We start from the raw sequence: 20,661 nt of genomic DNA, 5'->3' as shown, positions 1-20,661 counted from the left end.
CAGGCGCCTTTGTGTTGCCATCTGCTGCTCACCTGCTCAGCTCCCATTCCGACCTTGACTATCATTTGTGAGAAGATTGTGACCTGTGTAAACAATGGGGATGGCACTGGGGGGATGGCAAGGCGATGGGGAGAGACTCGGTTCATTTCCGTTTTTTGTTTACTGAACATTTTCTGAGTTGTAGGAATCCACCCTACATCCTGACAATGAATTCTTACCTAAGACCCCAACCTACAGTTCCAGCCTGCAGGATCCAGTACCATTTATTGAGCAGATGCGATGGGCCCAATGCGAGTCACTTTACCTAAATTCTCACAGTAACCCTGCAGGTTGCTGGTAGGTATTACAGACTCTAGTACTCTAGTACTTATTTTTACTCATAGCAGGTGCTTGACAAATATTTGCTGGAGATGTTGATGAATAAATGGGTAACTCAGCAGTTAAGAATTTATTTTAGGTGGCATGGCTGCCTGGGATTTAAACCCATGTCTGGCCGCGTCCTAACCCTGCCCTTACCCCAGGGCACCGCTTTGCTCCACTGGGGTCTCTACATTATTCAATCATTTTTGCGGTTGTACTTTGTGTATCAGGTTCATGTCTGCTCTAGGACGTTGCTTCACATGTCTCTCAGCTCTACACTATTCCTCTCCCTTCTGTTTATCTAATTTCTTGCCTTCCTTCAAAATCATAAGTTGAAAAAAAATCCTATGTTGATTCAACACACACACACACACACACACACACACACACTAGCTAAGATTATACTGCTCACATAATTTTGTAGCATTTCCCACTTAGCACAAGTTGTTGACAACTCTGTAAATATCACACTTTCAGTTTGCATTGGGGGAAGGCAGGGCTTGGGGAGGTAGGTTTCAGGTTTCCTACAAGTTAAATCCTAACATTAGAAAGTCAGCAAATAGCAAACGGGCTCAGAATTTAGAAAGCCCATTTAAATCTGGTTTTATTCTTATTCCAGGAAGTCGACCTCTGCAAACCCTGATTTTTTTTTTTTTTTTTTACTTGCCAGCTAAGGGTGTTGGGTCCCAGGATTTCAGTTCTCTTGTACTCTAAGCTATTCGATTTTGTGAAGTCAAGGCGAGCAAAATGAATAGTAACGATGTTCCCTTGTTGAACAAGCTTTGTCCCTAAGATGTTTCCACCTCAGTATGCCATGTTGACCTTCACAGCTTCTGTCTGAGGAAGGGAAGGCCATGCTGCTCTTCCCCTTCCAGGCATGTATTGTCCCTTCTCTGTGCTGTTACGACCCCTCCATTATGTCTACCAAGTGGTGTGAAAGTAAAAGTTTCACCCCTGCCTATTCTATCGGGAGGGGTTCCCAAGGGGCAGGTGCCATTCTAATCCCCCCCCGCCCCCGCCCAGTGCTCACCCAGCCGAGGGCCGGTTCTGTGGGAGAGAATGCTCGATCCCAAAGCCCGAGTCCAGTCTTCTGTCTCCCGGTCTTGCATTCTTCCCACTGCAGAAATATGTTACTGACTTCCTTATAAATCAGAGATTCTGTAGGAGTAAAAAGCTCACCAGCCATCCACTGCCACTCTGAGTGTCCCCTAGTGCTTCCGCTAATGGTGTGCTTGTTTTAAGTCCAAGAATTACAGTCTCCAACAGTGACATCCTTCCAACATCTGATCAGCTGTCACCAGGTTGGTCCCTCGCGGGACATTCTAATAAGCAGTACCTCTCTCTCCCAAATGAAACATTCCCATACCACAATTGTCTTTTAATTAAACTATCATTGCCTCTAGAATTTAATGATCCTAATCTCCCTGAAAAGGAGGAAAAAGACAATTTTCACCAGGTGGTGTTCCTGGGTTTACACAGATCTCTTCATTTAAACGAGCTTCAATAGCTTTGAATAAGTAATGGGTGTCAGTTAAAGTGGATCATATCCATAGGTGTCTTAGGGTTGTTTTCTCCTTTTGTGACCAGTTTAAAGTGGTGGTTACACACATAGGCTCTGGGGCCAGACTGCCTGTGTCCAAATCTTACTTTTGCCACTTATTTGCTGTGTGATAGAGGCAAGGTAGTTAACCTCTCTGTGCTTCAGGTTTCTTATCTGGAAGATGGTGGTGATAATAGTACCTACGGCAGGAGGTTGTTGAGAGAACTGTATTAGTTCAAGCTGTACATGTGTAGAAGCGTTCCTGGCATTTAGTGCTATATATGTACCACATGTATGTTATTTCTCATCATCATCCCATCATTATCATTGGCATGGGGATCCCAGGTCCAGGCCGCCTATATCAGGGCTCACTGAAGACCAGACACAAGCAAGAGTCTTTACTGCTAGAGGTTACTGTTAACAGTGTTGTAGGGTTATTACTTTTACTTTTCTTTTATTTATTTTATTTCTAAAATTTTTTTTTAAAGACTTTTATTTATTTGTTAGAGAGAAAGAGAGAACACAAGCAGGGGAAGCAGCAGGCAGAGGGACAAGCGTGCTCCTGGCTGAGCAAGGAACCTGACGCGCGGTTCGATCCCGACACTTGGGGATCATGACCTGAGCTGAAGGCAGACGCTTAACCGAATGAGCCACCCAGGCGCCCCAAGTTATTACTTTTTAATGGAAAGAATACTTATGGGAGGTACGACTCTGCTTTCAGAGCTCTCTTATTTCCCACGTATTATTTCAGGGTTGGGAAATCATTGTTTGAATCTATAGAATTCTTATTAAGATTTCTGGGAGTCATGGATGATTTTGTGTAGAACATGTTAATAATTGAAGGGGAAAGACATAATTCCTATTTCATCCTCTAGCAGGAGGACTTGAGAGCTGACTCTTCGTAATGAGATTCCATAGGGCTCAGGGAGATTTCACAGTGACCAGAGCATCTGCTCCAAGCAGCTCCAGCTTCTTCATATTCTCCATCTGTAGTTTATTAAATGGTAAGTTCCGGTTCCTCACCAATCACTTTCCCATGCCATTTGCCCTGTAATCTGTATTTCTTCCAACTCAGTGTGCCATGTACTTTCCTGGTCCTTGACGCTGGACTGAGTCATGGGACTAACTTGGGCCAGTGGCATGTGGACAGAAGTGACAGGATGCTCGTGCCAAGCCCAGTCCTCAAGAAGCCTTGTGTGTTCTGTTTGCCCTTCTCCTCCTCTGCCTCTGCCACGAGAAGAACATGCCTTGGCGAGCCAGCTGATCCAAGGTGTGTGAGCACCCTGTGTAGCAGATCTGGACCCAACTGGAGCATGGTAAAGATACTGAAATCACCCCAGCTGACCACAGATGCATGAGAAATAGTTGTTTATTGTGTGCCAAGACATTTTGTGGCTGTTTGTTGCAAAGCAGTAGTTTGTGATAGAATATCTTTTCTTAATATCATGACCACATTCTACCCCATGCTGCTGGAAGCCATACTTTCCTGAAGATCTGTTCTGTGTGTATTGGCTAGGAAGGCATTCAGTTGGATGTAATGCATTCAGTTAGAAAAGTCTAAGTGTGGAAGAAGTCAGTCCATGGCTGGCATGGCTGCTAAATGATGCATCAGAGATCTGACACTTTCTGGATTGTTCTCTGCTATCCTTAGCATGTAGCCTCCATTCTTATTTATGTTGACTCAGGTACACGAGATGTCTGTTCTAGATCCATCTGAGTTCCAGACAGGAAGTTAAAAGACAAAATTTGAATGAAAGCAAGCCAGCTGAGGCTGCCCATCTTTTTTTTTTTCTTTGAGATTTATTTATTTGAGAGAGAGAGAGAGAGAGCGATAGAGAGCTCATGAGTGGGGTGAGGGGCAGAGGGAGAGGGAGAAGCAGACTCCCAGATGAGCAGGGAGCCTGACTCGGGGCTTAATCCCAGGACGGTGGGATCATGACCTGAGCCAAACTCAAGAGTTGGCCACTTAACGGACTGAGCCACCCAGGCACCCTGAGGCTACCCCTCTTTTTTTTTTTTTTTTTTTTTAAAGATTTTATTTATTTATGTGACAGAGAGACAGCCAGCGAGAGAGGGAACACAGCAGGGGGAATGGGAGAGGAAGAAGCAGGCTCATAGCGGAGGAGCCTGATGTGGGACTCGATCCCGGAATGCCGGGATCACGCCCTGAGCCGAAGGCAGACGCTTTAACGACTGCGCTACCCAGGCGCCCCCTGAGGCTACCCCTCTTAAAAAGCTTTTCTACAAGCCTCATCTGGAGCTATCCACTTATATCTCACTGGCCATCCCTGAGTCTCATGGTCAACCCTAGGTTCAGGGGATCTGCGATAGTGAGCAGTTTTAGTTGAGTTTATAGTTACCCTGAACAAATTTGGAGCTCTCTTATTAAAGATGAGGCAAGAGAGAGAATGGAGTAAGCAGCTAGCAGTGTTTGCCACAGGATCTTAGGTCAGGGGTTGGCAAACTACAGCCCACCAGCTGTACGTAGAGACAACTGTAATAAGGTTGTAAATAAAATCTACTGGAACACAGCCATACTCATTTGTTTCCATGGAGTCTGTGACTCTTTTTGTGCTTACGTGTGACAGAGACTGTGGCCTGCAGAGACTAAAATATTTACTGTCTGGCCCTTTACAAAAAGTGGGCCAATCCTTGTCACAGGCAATCAGATCATGGTATTCCTCTATTTAAACTGTTCAAATGGCTTACAGTTCTGCTTAGAATGGAATCCAGCTCCTCACGGTGCGTGACGTACTACACAATATGGCCACTGCTTTCCTCTCTCCAGCTTGGGCTCCATGCTCCAGCTCTGCTGTCTTTCTCTCTCCAACACACAAGGCTGGCTCCCACAATGCATGTTTTGTCACCGGCTCTCCCCTTGTTAGAATGCTTTGCTTCCAGATCTGAAAGCCACTTGCCACATGTGGTATTGAAATTCAAATAGATTAAAATGAAATAATTAAAAATTCAGTTCCTGAGTTGCACTAACCACATGACAAGTGCTCCATAGACACATGTTGCCAGGGTGTTGGACAACACAGATATCACACGTTTTTATTTTCAGAGACTTCTATTGGACAGTGTTGCTCTAGGCTGGCGTTGTCTTGTTTCTCAAATATCACCTTTTGGGAATAGCTAACCTTCTGCTCAGCTCATCTTTCTCCACCTCTCTGTGCCAAGCCACCTGATTTATTTTCTTCATAGAACTTATCTCCACCTGAAGTTATTCTGTGCATTTATTTGTGTGCCCATGTATTGCTCTTCTTCCCTTCTAGAATGCAAGCTCCATGAAAACAGGGAGACCGTCTAATTTATAGCTGAAACCTCTGTACCCAGAGCAATTCCTGCCACATGACACGTGATCTGAGTTTAATAATTCTTTGTTGAATGAATAACTATTATAGGAAAGAAAGAGACTGCTTTGGCTTAAAAATTTCAGGAGATTTTGTTCATTCAATGATGTCTGCTGGTCATGGAAGCAAGTGATGGCATTCTCCAAACTTGGCTCAAAGAGGTGCACTTTTTACATAGGTTTTTATACAGGTTAAATCTTTCTCCATAGGAATCAATATTCCATGAAAGCAGGGTACAGTGAAGAAAAAGTATGCCTTTACACCTAATTCAGGGAAGCTAGGAGGACATCCAATATTCAATCATTAGCCAAAGCATCACTTCATGCTTGAAGCATCATAGGCCCCCTTTCTCTCTTTTATCCTGTCTTTATTTAGAAATTTCTGGTAGTCCTCTATTGCTTCAGCAAAAGCATGGTACACAAGACATTTCTGATTTTGTTTCTGCCTTATTTCTTATCACCCCATGGACAACATTATATTCTCAGACTGACAGGAATGTGTGCTTTCACTGGTGACTCTGGTTAATTGTTCAAGATCTTGGTGGACAGAGTCCATACCCTATTCTGGGGGAAAATAGTATAAGATTATTATAAACAACTTTATACCAAAAGATAGGAATTTCAGAGCACTGGGACAGGTGTGACTCCATATTCCCAACCCCTTAAATTTGGATATTTGTATAGTTTCCTCAATTCAAAATTGAAGCACCTCTCCACATTAGCCATTTCTAGGATATATCACCAATACAGAAGTGAAATCTTTCACCATGTCTCTCTTTCTCAGAGTTCTTGCTTCAGATTTCCATTTGACATGGATGGTTCTGCCTTTCAATCTCCCAACTTCAGTTTATTATAAGAAAACATAATAAAGAGAGAAGCATTAATCAATCAATCAATTAAACAAATTTTACAAAGTAGGCCCCAGGACAAATATGACAAATATAGCTCTTGACTTCACAGAATATACTTCTAGGTGGGAAGGCAGACAAAACACATGTTAGTGAAGAATAAATTGGTTAGTAAAGAGTATAAAATTTTCATATGGTATAAATGTTTTAAAGAAAACTAAAAAAGGACTGAGAATTACAAATAAAGTAGCTACTAGCTATGTGTGGTTACTGACCACCTGAAGTGTGGTTAGTGTAACTGAGGAAATGAATTTTAAATTTAATTTTAATTAACTTAATTTTAAACAGCCTTTATGTGTCTAGTGAGTGACATATTGGACAGTGCAGCTCTGTGTGATTACAATCTTTTGAAATTTGTTAAGACTTGCTTTATGGCTCACAACATGTTCCTTTAAAATAATGGTAGTTATTTTTTGGTTGTTATGTTTTGTATTTTAGTTTCCATCATGTTAAGTTGTTCTATTCTTCTGAAGTTTTCCTTAAAGTAAATTGTCTGCTTATTTTATCAGTTATTGAAGGAGTGTGTTAGCATTTTCCATTATGTTATAAATGTCTCTTTCTTATGGTTCTGTAAATATTTGCTTTATATATTTTAAGGCCATGTTATTAGGTGCATCCAAATTTAGAGTTGTTACAATTCCTAGTGACTTGATTCCATTTTAATTGAGAAATAATCCTCTTTATTCCCAATAATGTCTTTTGCCATTGGGTTCTATTTAGGCTTTATTATTAATATAGCTGTGCTATTTTCTTTTAGTTAGTGTTTGCTTGGATATCCTTTATCATTCTTTTACTTTCAATCTTTTCATATGTTTACATTTTAGATGCAGCTCTTTTAAATAAAACATAATATATACTTTTTAATCTAGTATGATAACCTTTGTCTTTTAACTGGAGCATTTGTTTTATTGACATTTATTGAAATCATTGATATATTTTTCTTTAAGTGTACCATCTCATAATGTGTTGTTTATTTGCCTATCTTGTTCTATTTTTCTTTATTTTTTCTCAAGTTATTTTGGATTAAAAAAGTCATTCTATTTTCTTCTCTCTCTCTTTCTCTCTCTCTCTCTGTCTCCTTTGACACAGCTTTTCACTCTGGCAGGTCTTTTCTCACCCATATCTAATCTGCTATAAATTCCTCCACTGAACTCTTACTATATATTTCAGGTCAATAACTTCTAGCTGATTCTTTAAAAAAGTCTATGATGTCATTTTCTAGATTTTCTGATTTTTTGTGAAACTTTAAAATTTCAGGGCCATCTTAATCTAAATTTATTTTAATCTAAATTGAGGTTTTCTGGGCTATCAGATGATGTGATCCAGACTGCTGTCTGTGAAAGAGATGGTTGACATCAGTTTACTCTTAATGCTAAGGTTCAGCCCTTTATTGCCCCTCCCAGCCCAATGTGAAGGGTGGTTTACCTAGATTTCCTCCCTCAGAAGGCACCGGATTGTAATTTTAACTCCCTAGTTCAATAAGGCTTCCAAAGTACAGCTTAACCTTTTGGCTATCTCAGCTTGACCAGCACCTATCCCATGGCTAGGGCAACCTTGAGTGCTGGCTTGAATTTCAGGGTTCCAGTCCTTTACTAGATCTCAACCAAATAATCCTCACTATCTTGTTAGTGGATTGATGCTTTTAAGAATATTTTTTTCTTTCTTTGTCTTTGTCCAGCTTTTAAAATAACCTTTAGTGGAAAGATTGGTCTGAGTTATCTAGCTCACTTTTGTTGGAAATAAAAAAATCACTGGGTCTCTGTAAGCAGATTACATAATCTTTCTGAGCTTAGTTTTCTCTGAGCTGTAGTTTTCTATTATTATTATGTAAACTATTATTATTTTTAAAACTTTGGATGACAATTATCACTGATACAGCTCTGTGGCATCTTGTTCTTTGATTCCAACTGTAACATGTTCCCAGAAATAAATTGATATTTCCTCCTTAAATGGCAACTTTGGCATTAGCCACAAGTCATGGGGCCAATGCTAATGTGATGCTCCACTGGAAATTTTATGGAATATTCTTGTGTTTTTATGCAACCAAGTAATATGAATAAACATGCCTTTATTTATTTATTTTTATTTTCCATTCAGCTGCCAAGGACTTGCACATGGGAATTTGTACAATGAGCATGTGTGGGAGATGCCAGCCATTGCTCAGCCATTGGGGTGGGAATTGTTAGCAAACTACATCTGGCTGCTCCTCACAGATGAGATGGGAACAACAACTGGAGTAGATGTCTATTTGTACAATGCGTTTTAGGATTGATTCATGGCATGAGCTAAAAGTTTAAATGGCGGTGAACAGTTCTGAAATATAAGAAACCAGATCAAGCTTGTGAATAATGTTCTTCAACTTTGATAATGAAAAAAATCACAACGATCTTTTTCTTTTCCTTGCACAGAAAATATAGAACAACCAATAGCAATATATAGTATTTATTGAGCACTAGCTATGTGAAAGGAACTTGTAAAAAAGCTTCATAAGTGTTATACTTTATTAAACCCACTTTCCAGATGAGGAAAGTGAGGCACAGACAAGTCGTCCTTGTCCATATAGTTAGTGCATGTCCGAATCAGGATGCAGAGGCAGGCAGCTTGGGTTCTTGTCCATTCTGCCAGAGTGTTAGTTTCCTGCTGATTTACATTGTAATTCTGTTAGCCCAAGGATTACCTCTCCAGGTAGCTGTACCTTTTATGAGATCAATGGAGTAACACAAACATGACATATTTAAAGGCATATCTTGTCAGTTGTATTTACAGCTTGGCCTGGTAAATGGATGAATCTGACGATACAAGGCTGTGCTATGTACCCACTGGCCATCCTGCTTTTCTGAGGCCACGGGGGGGGCCATATACGGCCCATAACCCCCTCCCTTGCTGCTCCCCAGGTTTGCCCAGTCCCCACTCTGGGCTATCAACCACCAACACTTTATATTGCACACTGCATTTCCTCTCGGTGTGCTCAGCACGGAAGCACAGATGCCTGGACATGTGTAACAGTTGCCCCCTGTTGCTTGTCACCTCTTCCTCCCCCCTCCCCACCCTTCGCTGCCAGAGTTCAGAGATGTCATAAGCTGAGAAGTGAAACACTGGGACACTAGTCCAAGAAAGTAAATGATTAACTGCATTATTGATTATTGCAGTCAATTGGTGCTCAAGGTTTGACAGCCAGATCCTTGTGGATGGTAGTCCTGAGTGCCCCCCGCGTGGTGGCTTATGGGGACAGAGGGGGCATGGTTACTGGCTGGATGGCAAGCAGCAGGAGTAGCAAGAGCTGCAATGTGGGAGGGGCCTAGAGGGTTTGGGAATCAGGGGTCCCTCGGCCACCTGAATGGACTGGAGAGTCTGCTGGGGAAGGATGAGAAGTTCCAATCGGCACGAGCCGCCGGATGCACAGAGATGGGCTGATCTGTGGAGCTGGCCTGACCTCTGGCAAAGGGAATGGAGTATGGCTTTGGATTCAAAGAAGCTGGACTTCAGGTCTTTAATAGGCTACTTATCAGCTCTATGGCCCAAGGGACATAGGTCAACATGCGTGAAATGGAGCTGAAACACACTTAATACAGTTGTTGTAAGACTGAATCATCTGAAAAGCTCTTAGGTTGCTCCTGGCCCATTTTGTGGGCTCAGTCCATGCTCACTATGACAGAACCAGATTTGGATTTCTCTGCTCAGGGCAGGTGCCCTTTTGGAGCTTTGCTCTATGGCCGTTAAGGTCAGGGACCAGAAATACATATGCTCCCCCAGGTGCAAGTGAACTGCAGTTTTGTGGGAGGGAGGCACAGTGTCTCCCCTCTTGTGCCCGGGCTGCCCTCCCTGGCACGGCCAGCAGTTTGAAGGCATAGCTGGGCAACTGTAGTGCATTGGTCCGATATTGCCTGGGAACAGCCTACAAAGACTCGCTCATTTTCAGTCTGAGTGTTAACTGACAGCTCAGAGCCCGTCACTTCGGAAGTGCTGTTTGAGTTATTGGTCCCCATGTGCAGCTTCCCGTGAACAATGAAACACCTGGAACTCTCTCGTCCCCTCCCTCAGCATTGAGGATGGCCGCCATTTGTTTTCCCATTGGATTTCACTACCGGCAAGAGCTTGGTGACAGCTGTCAACTTGGTTTCATAGGGGCACGATCACCTTCCCAGTTCTGGAGGGTTTTGGCAGTGGTAAATACCCTGGCTCCCAGAATAAATTCCAAACATTTTCTCATTTATTCTTCTGGCTCAAGCCTCAGTCTGGCTGTCTTGCATGGACAAAACATCCTCCCCCCTCAACCCTGTCCTGTGATAACACAGTGTATCTTTTTCTTCCAGGACTGGAGGGGAAATGGATGGTGCCGGGAAGAGTCTCTGGGGTAAGAATGAGTTCTGAGTCCCTAGTGTGGAATCCTGGACATGTCACTTAAATGTGCTGAGCCTCAGTTTCTTCATCTGTGAAATGGGGATGATAAAATCTTCTTCAGAGGGATGTTATAGGAAGTAAGGTGTTAATGTTAATAATATACTCTTCTCTTAGTTGAGCTTTAATTAAGTATTTTTAAAGAGATGAATGAATAAATAAGCAGGCAGAAGACTTCTCTTGGCTTACATATTTATTCCAGGATTTCTGAGTGAGTTCGCTATCACTGCCCTATGTTTGGAAGACAGCTCTCTTCCCCCTGCTCCCCAGCAGGTTACGCTGGATGGGTCCAGACACCACAGTATTTAGCCCTATACACCGGGGAGGAGGTTGCCTGCATTAAATCCCAGCCTAACTGCTTACTGGCTGCATGATTCTTTTTTTTTTTTTTAAAGATTTATTTATTTATTTGAGAGAGAGAGAGTGAAAGCTCATGTGTGCAAGTGGGGTGAGGGGCAGAGGGAGAGAGAGAATCTTAAGCAGACTCCCCGCTGAGCACGGAGCTCCTCGCGGGGCTCAATCTCACAACCCTGAGATCATGTCCTGAGCTGAATGCTCAACTGATGGAGCCACCCAGGCGCCCCTAAGTTGCCTGCTTTAAATCCTGGCTCAACTGCTTACTGGCTGTGTGATTCTGAGCTAGTCACCTGACCTCTCCGTGCCTGTTTTTTCCTCACTTATAAAATGAGGATGACAAGAGCTCCCTTATAGTGTTGTTGCAAGGATTAAATAAATGAATATATTCATGTTCTGATAACAGTTCTTGGCAATAGCTTATTAAAATTGGTTGACCACAGAGTGGAGGGTCCATTTCTGGGTTCGCTATTCTGTTCCACTGATCTCTGTGTCTGTTTTTAACTTGGCTTCTTTCTTCACCTTCCTCAAAATAGCAGACAGAGGGGTCTGATCAAAACTTCTAGTTAGATCGGTTCCATTTCTCTAGTTGAGCCTTACAGGGGCTCCCATCAGCTGAGGAAGAAATCCAGAGTCCTTGCATGTTGGGGAGGTCCTGCCTGAAACCCTCCCCTGGCTCTCTCCCTCTGGTACCTCCTTGCTGCCACCCAGTCTCTTGCTCCCCCACTCCCCCCATCCCACTTCCACTGCCTCCCCACTCTCTGCGGGAAATTCAAGCATTCCCACCCAGACCCTCTCTGGAAACACTGCCCCAGGTGGGCCCCCCGGGGCAGAGGGCTCAAGCCTCTGCTCCAACACCACTTCATTGGAGATACCTTGGCTAACCACCCCGTGGAAAGGAGCTCGCTCTGCTCCAACACCGCTTCGTTGGAGATACCTTGGCTAACCACCCCGTGGAAGGGAGCTCGCTCTAGTCCAACACCGCTTCATTGGAGATACCTTGGCTAACCACCCAGTGGAAGGGAGCTCGCTCTGCTCCAACACCGCTTCATTGGAGATACCTTGGCTAACCACCCCGTGGAAGGGAGTCGCTCTGCTCCAACACCACTTCGTTGGAGATACCTTGGCTAACCACCCCGTGGAAAGCAGCTCGGCCAGTTTGTTGCTTCTGTCTCCCTAACCTGCATTCTTTTTCAACGGCACTTCTTAGTACCCCACACATTTTAGACTTACTTATTTGCCTATTATCTCTCTCCTCCCATAACAGCGTAAACTCCATGAAGACAGGCACTTGATCTGTTTTGTAAACTGCTGCAAATACAGCATAGAGAATAGTGGCTGGTGTAGAGTGTGTCTCAAAAGTATTTGTGAATAAATGAACAAACTATCTGTAACACACCCAGTTGGCTATCAGCTGATGTCGAGCCCCCAGGAGGCCCTCATCAGGTAATGAAGCCTGTGTCACCTGAGGCATGGATGGATATATTACCTGCCAGGTAAGCCAGGCCTCAGGGTACTGATGGGGGTACAGCTTTGGTTTCTCCATCGGATGAACTGATGAACAGTATCTACCATGTGGACTGTTGAGTGCCGCAGGGGTGTGTGGCTTTCCAGGCCTCGTGGATAGTCGTCTCTGAGTAAATGACAGCTATGGTTATTTTGAAATTCTGGATTTTGACCTCCGTTCACAAACTGGGTTAAGGGTATTTGCTCTTCCCTAGAAGAGTTGTTTCCCTGTAAAGCTCCTTCTTATGATTCATCCATATATCGATTCACTTATATCACAAGAACGTAGCGAGTAGGCACTGAGCCCAGAGCTTCTCGGGGTGATGACAATGGCTATTGCTCACAGGCTAGGCTAGGCCCTTTGCCACCTTCTTTCTCATTATCACAGCGATGCTGCGAGGTAGATATTCTCATGTCCCTTGTATCAAGGAGCACACAGAGGAGCAGAGGAGGTCATTTGTTCAAGGTCATGGCCAGCAGATGGCAGTGCTGCAGTCTGACCCAGGCCTGTAACTGGATGTTCTTTCCCTGTCCTTAATGTAACCTCTCTAGCCCGTGCACAGCCCACCTCACCGTGCACCACGACAGCCATGCCTGGGGACCTGTTCCTCCTGACCTGCCCCCACCCGCAGCTGGCAGTGACCGGGCCCCAAGCATTCCCAGTGGTGCCAACGCTCAGTGACTCCTCATTCAGGAGGATGGGGTGACCCCAAAGAATGCACACCCACCTTATCGGTTATCCATCTCCATTCACAAACTTTCCCCACCTCTCCAAAAGAGGCCTGGAAGAGAGAGAACCCGACTTTCCAAAGAATGCGGGATGTGGAGCACACTGTCAGCATGAGCCTCCAGGGCCCAGATGGGCCATTAGCCGTCTGCACCATGTTAAGCCTCCGCGTGAGGTTGGGCGGTCCAGGGTTTTCTTGTTGCCTCCTGGCAGGTGGTGGGCCAGGCATTTGGCACGGAGCTGTCCCCGTGTGGTGTGCTGGGCAGATGCTGGCTGTGAGGATGGGTCAGCCCGTCCTTCAAGCAGAGCTCTGCCTAAGCTCGAGGCATCACGGTGCTTTCAGAAGCAGAGTCTGCTCCGATGGGGCTGCCCGCAGGAGCCTCAGGAGCTGGGGTTCCCCAGCACCCCCGGGGAGCTGCCTTTGCTTCACGGCAATGCTCCCGTTAGGCTTGCGATGGAATGTCTGCAGCGGATGGCGGTGCTTTAGATCAATTAACGGTGTGAGCCAGGGGCGAGGTACTGGGGCGCCGAGATGCACGCGCCAGATGCTCGCGCCGTGGTTCCTGCCCTCCAGGCTTCCCAGGTTGGAGTCTGCAGATTTCTCTTCAGAGACGCAGACAACAGCATCTGCTGATAAACACCGGATTTACTGCTCAGCTGAGGTTCAGTCGCTGCCAACGACTCTTCCCGGGGAGCAGACAGCATTCCTCCTTTTTCTCAGGGACACGGAGGATGCAGAGGAACGCGTGTAGGCTTGGGTCCCAGCTCTTAGAAATCCCCATACTCAGGATCCTCTGGAGATTCTGATGGGACTTGTCAGGCAAGGCCCTGGCCTTGGCATTTTTAAATCTCCCAGGTGATTCTGACCTGCCCGCCTTTAGAAGCATCAGCATTGCCTGGGGAGTTGTCTAAACATCACAGATGCCCTGGACTCCCTCCAGACCTACCATGTCGGTGTCTTTGGGGAAAGGGGACTGGAGCACCTGTGTTTATAAAAAAGTCCTCCCCTCCTTCCTTAGGCACAGCTACGAGGGACAACCATGGCTTAGACTGACTCTTGTACCTTACTCGGACAAGCTATGTTTTTGAGGTTCAGTCCATTTTCTGCAAAAGGGCCTGCCCTGGTGTGGGTATCTTCACTTTTCCGTGAGCTTTTTGGGGGTCTTTGGTCTCGCGTGTTCACTCAGAAAACACAGGTCAATGTTCCTTATGTGTTAGATGTTGCTCTCAGATGGAGATCTGTCCAACTCCTCTAGGGGCTCACAGCTAGAGAGGGACCAACACCCGAACAAGCAACGATGCTGATTATCACGCAAGGCTGTTGTGAACCCTTGGGGAGCACATAGCAAGGACTTACCTTTCCGCTCTTTGAGCAAATTTTTCAACCGCAAACCTGCAAGGCATCTTGAAACAACGATGAAGCGATTCCCAGTGCCTCAAAATCAGGTGTTGGCCCTCCCCACTGTTTCCAGATCAAGACATTTATATCATGTTCCAGAGAATTCTCGCTGACAAATGCCAACTACTTTGTGTTCTGAACACAAAGGGGATCCCAGTGCTGCGGAGACACTGGGTCTGATGGGTGGGTGGTTCTAATGGTCTCTGCTCTCTTGTGGATGGGCTGGCAAGAAAGAAAAATGGTAGTAAAAGATAAATGTGGACCTGGCAAGGCGTTCTGAAGGGAAGTCTATTGATTAGGCAGGCCAGAGAGACGGAGCTACTTGCTTTTCAGATAATTAAATGGATCTCTATTCTACAGCTATTGACTGAGTGCACAGCGTCGCTGGTCATAGATGCAGAAACATCTACGTTGTACCTGAGCTGAGGAACGCCATTGCAGACCCTTCTTTTTCTACACTCAATGTTTTGAATACAAATATTTGAATAAGAATTACACTGGCACTGAGGAGTATTCATTGAAAATGTATTTTTCAGAGTAAACTCTATTATCCAATTTAATTTCTTGGTCAATTTTCTATGAAGTGCAGTTCAACTACCTCCAATTGTTTCCACTTTTATTTCTCTGAGATTATTTTTTATCGAAATCAATTCTTTTCATATAATTTTTTTTGCTCTGGAGATTTAATTTGTTGGGCAGCTTTATTATTAATAAGAAATCTTACTGATGGTGGTTTCTGCCATTGTGAGTTTTCTTTTGTCATCGTTAATTCCACAAAGTCCAATTTTCTGGGTCAAATTTTGTCATGTGCAGTGTTAGCCCCTGCCAGGTTTATTTTGAGTCGAGTATTTCTACCACTATTACTTGCTATGAGTTGGATAAGAGACTGATAATATTTATTCCTTCCCTAATCCACGAGGCAATAAGAGAAATTCCAAGTGTGCTCTACTGTCTAAGAGGGTCGATAATTTCCAAATATTTCTATCTTTTTCCATTCTATGAACTAATGTGTCCACACTGCTCTTAGATCAACCAGTAGATGCTGGGGCCCAAACAACAGATTTTTGAAGCAATCTTTGCACATTGATGAGTCAGCCTGTTTTAACTGGATGATATCACTTGCGTCTGGGAGAGAGCCTTGGGCCTCTGGGCCTTCCCACAGGTCCATAGCAGTCTGATTTACACAGACGCCACTGCCCGGGTGAGGACTGGACTGAGAGCCCTCTGGGCTTCTTCCAACAGGAAGTAACATGATTTATCTAATGAGATGTCAGGAAGCAGAGACAAGTATGCGCACCAGAACTCCATGCAGACAGAGCACTGTATTCATTTGGAAGAATAACTTTGAAAAGTCTCTTGGGATAGACAGCAAGAACTCATGCTCAAATACCAGAATGCAGTGCTTGAGTGGACAAGAAAAAATAAAGCAGGAGACCAGGAGAGGAGATCCTGGATAGAAGATAGAAGGAAGAGAATTGATGGAGCCTATCCCAGTCAGCTCAGGCCGCCATAACAAAATACCATAGATGGGTATTCCTTTCTTTCCTCACAGTCTGGAGGCTGGCAATTCCAAGGCCAAGGTGTTGGCAAATTTAGTTTCTGGTAAGGGGGTACTTCCTGACTTGTAGGCAGCCACCATCTCTCATGTGCCCACAAGACCTCTTCTTTGTGTGTGGGGTGGGAAAGGGAGAGAAAGAGAGCTCTCTGGGGTCTCTTCTTGTTTATTTATTTCATTTTATTGTTTTTTGGTTTAAATTCAATTAGCCAACATACAGTACATCATTAATTTTAGATGCAGTGTTCAATGATTCATCAGTTACGTATAACACATAGTACTGATCACATCACCTACCTTTCTTAATGTCCATCACCCAATTACCCCATCCCCCCACCCCCTCCCCTGGTGTCTCTTCTCGTAAGGACACTAATCTCATCAGATTAGGTCCCCACACTTACAACCTTATTTAACCTGAAGGAGAAGCCCGATCTCCAAATAGAGCCACCTGAGGTGTTAGGGTTTCAGCATACTAATCTCGGGGCGGGGGGGGGGGGGGGAGGGAGGCACAAACATTCAGTCCATACCAGCGCCTGTGGGAGGGTGGGTTTTTACCAGTTCCATATGAGAATTCATTCCTGAATCCTGGATCTTTGATAAAGTTGACTAAGCTCACCCAAGCTGGAGGTTGAACTTCCCATGGACATTAGTGAAGCAGCTCATTGGCAGTCTTTTGGGGAATTGGTGGAAATTACAAGGAGAGCTTTGGATTTCTTTCTTCCTTCCTTCCTTCCCTCCCTCCCCTCCCTTCCTTTCCTCCCTCCCTCCTTCCTCTCCCTTCCTTTTCTCCTTCCCTCCCTCCCCTCCTTCCCTTCCCTTCCCTTCCTCCCTCCTCTCCCTTCCCCTCCCTCCCTCTCTTTCCTCTCTCCCTTCCCCTCCCTCCCTCTCCCACCCTCCTTCCTCCTTTCCTTCCTTCCTTCCTTCCTTCCTTCCTTCCTTCCTTCCTCTCCTCCCCTCCCCCTCCTTCCCTCTCTCTCTTTCCCTTCCTTCCTTTCCCTTCCCTTCCCTTCCCTTCCCTCCCCTTCCCTCCCCCTTCCCTCCTTCTTTCTTTCTTTCTTTCTTTCTTTCTTTCTTTCTTTCTTTCTTTCGTTCTTTCTTTTCTTTTTCTTTTTCTTTTTTTAAAAAAGATTTTATTTATTTATTTGACAGTGTTAGAGACAGCCAGTGAGAGAGGGAACACAAGCAGGGGGAGTGGGAGAAGAAGAAGCAGGCTCATAGCGGAGGAGCCTGATGTGGGGCTCGATCCCATAACACCGGGATCACGCCCTGAGCCAAAGGCAGACGCTTAACCGCTGTGCTACCCAGGCGCCCCATCTTTTCTTTTCTTTTCTTTTCTTTTCTTTTCTTTTCTTTTCTTTTCTTTTCTTTTCTTTCTTTTCTTTTCTTTCTTTCCCTCAGGCCTGTGTAATGACTGGATCCATTTTGTCCCTCCCTGGGACCACAGATGATGGCAATGATTATGTGACACTCACTGCTTACCAGTATACCACACTTACACACCTCATGAGACCTCATGAAGTCTGTAGGAAATAGGTGCCTATTATCTCAGTTACAGGGAGGGGAAACTGAGGCATGGGCAAGTGGTGGGCTGAGATTTGCTTAGCCTGGCTCAGGAGTCATGCTCTTCCCCACTATGCTGTGCTACCTCTCAGATAGCTCAGGTGTGGGAGGGTCTCCACTGTCAGCTGGTGGACCAAAGGAGACCTTGCTGCATGGTTTCTGGAGATGTGAGATGGCCCAGGACTTACAGTGTCCATCAGGTGTGGATTGTTCACGAAGACCAGCTAAGACAGTTACCCAAGGCCAACGTGTACGCGGTGAGGTTCCGTTGGTCAGCTGGACATGTTACAGGCTGGCCTGATCAAAGGGCTCAGCCTTGAGCATCTGAGACGTACATTTGTTAAAACTCATAGAACTGTGCAAAAAATGTATGCCTTTTATTGGGTATTAATTATAAACTCAACGAAGTTGGTTTAAAAGGTAAAGAAGTAAAAATGTACCCCAAACCCTAAAACTCTAGAGGCCTATTCCCTGCGCTGCTCAGGTGGGCTGTCCCCGCACTCTGGTGCCCCTTCTCTTCTGTTGATGGATGCTGCTTCGTGGCCCACGACCTTCCATGATAATTGGAAGCTAGTGTGTGACGGCCGAGGCAGAGTTATGTGTGTTTAGTGATGACAGCAGAGCTGGAGTCCCTTGACAAGCTCTGATCCAGTCTGTTTTATTACTGAAAGCTGCCTCTGCTGACAACAGAGCAGCCACCCAGGCCAGCTCAGGCCCTGCGGGAGGGAGGCTGCCAGCAGAGCCAGACAGAAGACAGTGGGGCTCCCAGGGCTGAAGCAGCATGTTTTACAGAGACTTCACTTTTCCAGGAGAATGCCTCCTGCCCTACCTGCCATCTGAAACGTGGAGAGATCATGCTTGGGAACTTGTTCTCAAACATTTGGATGCAGAGGGCTCATCTGAGGCCTGAGGACACCAGATTTGCACGTGGCAGAGCATGAAGTTTGGGTAGCCAAGACCTGGCATCGTCTGTACAGTAGCAAAATCTCGGGCAAATCACTTAATTTTTCTGATCCTCAGCTTCCTCATTTATGAAATGGGTATAATAAGTCCTGGCTCATGAAAGGTGCTTGGTTTTGGCAACTCTCCACATCACTCATGTTTCCTCCTCCTACGTGATGCAACTTCTCTCTCCCCTATCTCTTCTCCTGAAGTTCGCCACCTTGATGGTCTCAACCACACGAGGTTATATTGCCTGGTCTGTCCCTGTTGTTGAGTCAAGTGATTTCCTCAACTAAAATGTAAACTTCCTGTGGGCAAGGGCCAACTTTTTTACTTACTACCTTTTTATCATACTCTCCTTGTCACCACATCATCAGCTGATTGTATGTTTCCCACAGGGCTTACCACTCTCTGAAATGATCTCTTTATTTATTGTTTACTTATTTATCGCTTATCTCTCCCACTAGATTGTAACCTTTTGGTTGCATTTGCTGCCCTACCCCCTAGAATCTAGAATGGTAGGTGTAGGAGAGATCATGGGTCTTCTGTAAATATTAGGGAATGGATGAGTAACCCTCTTCAGCACCCCCCCACTGCCCCAGGCATCTGAGCATTCCTCGGGCTCAGCACGTGCTTTCTGGGCTGTCAGGTGGTTGATGGAATTATGCACAAGGCCAGCCCCTGTCAACAGATGGGCAGGGATGGGATTAGGACGGTCCCCAGGTGTCTGGCCTGAATGGGGTGCAAGGGACATGGCTGATTTTATGGGCCCACTTGTGGTTGCTGATAGTAGTAATACCAACTGAAATGGCTTCAGCTACAAAGAACAACACCATCTATCACCAGGGTCTCTCTTGTCGATCTGCTTTGAAAACTGATTTTTATGAAAGAGCCTTGTAACGAGAATGCCAGGTTGGTGAAATGGAAGTCAAAGATAAAGATGGAGGGATGCTTTTGAGGCCTCCAAGTAATTTTTTTTTCTTATTTAGGAGGTTAATTCTAAAGGGGGGAATTGGCAGGTTTTGTCCCCCCTCAATTTCAAATAAGATATATATATTATTTCCTTAATAGAAGTCTAGGTTATGCCATCAATTTCCTTTTAAGCAGAAATCCATTTTGTGGGAATGACATTTGTCCCAACCTATGTGCTAAGAATAGGATATTGGTGCAATGTCATTGAAGGGCACTATGACTGATGTGTAATTCTTCCTTCAGGGCTCTGTGTTGCTCCTGCTTCCCGTGGCAAGGGTGGAATATTCCAGAATCAGGGAACTTGACTCTGGAGCATCTCCTTCTCAAGGTGTGCAGGACTTCCACTGCCTGATGTCCAATTTTGTCAGTTCACAGACTTGAAACTCGATTGAAACTTATCTGAGGTCATATAGGCTGTAAGTGGCAGGGCAGTCTGATGCCAGGCAGACAATGGATCCCTGCAAACAACCAGTGTATTACCTAGTCCTGCCTCTCAGGGACCACCCTCCCTTGGACCCAGGCTGGACCCTTTCAGCCCAGGAGGTCCCTTCCATAGAAGCTGCTATTTATTTGCACATTGCTTCTAAGAGAAACCATGTGAGATCCAGCAGGTCCCAGAAGATCCTAGGACATGGTTCCTGATTCCACTTGACCATGCAGGCAGGGCGGCCACAGGAGAAGATGAACCCACTGAACAGAACCTGGCACCCACAGATGAAGCTCTGTAAGTTGTAGTGAGGAGCTGTAGGCTTCTGGGAGGAGGCAGACTAATGGATTTCAAAAGATGGTGGGACTTCACTGTCCAAGAGGATGGTACGAGTGTTCCACCCGTGGGAACCGTAAGCCCAGGTGGAGGCAGGTGTGCACGTGGTGTGGTGATGGATGAAGGGGAGGAAGAGAGAGCAGTGGTTTGCAATGAGTGAGGAGGGCTGTTTAAAAAGGTGGACTGGGAAACTGAAACCTAGTCCTCAAGGTCAAATAGCTGACAGTGGTGGAGTTGGAGGCTTTTAGCTTAACCACGGTGAGTGCTAGTCAACGAGTAGAGATATGACTCAGAGAAGGGAAGGCTCTGAGTTCACATTTGGGGT

Source organism: Ursus americanus, chromosome 1 (assembly GCF_024610735.1).
Source record: "Ursus americanus isolate L20-20 chromosome 1, mUrsAme1.1.p, whole genome shotgun sequence".
Lineage (NCBI taxonomy): Eukaryota > Metazoa > Chordata > Mammalia > Carnivora > Ursidae > Ursus > Ursus americanus.
This window is presented reverse-complemented; position numbering follows the sequence as displayed.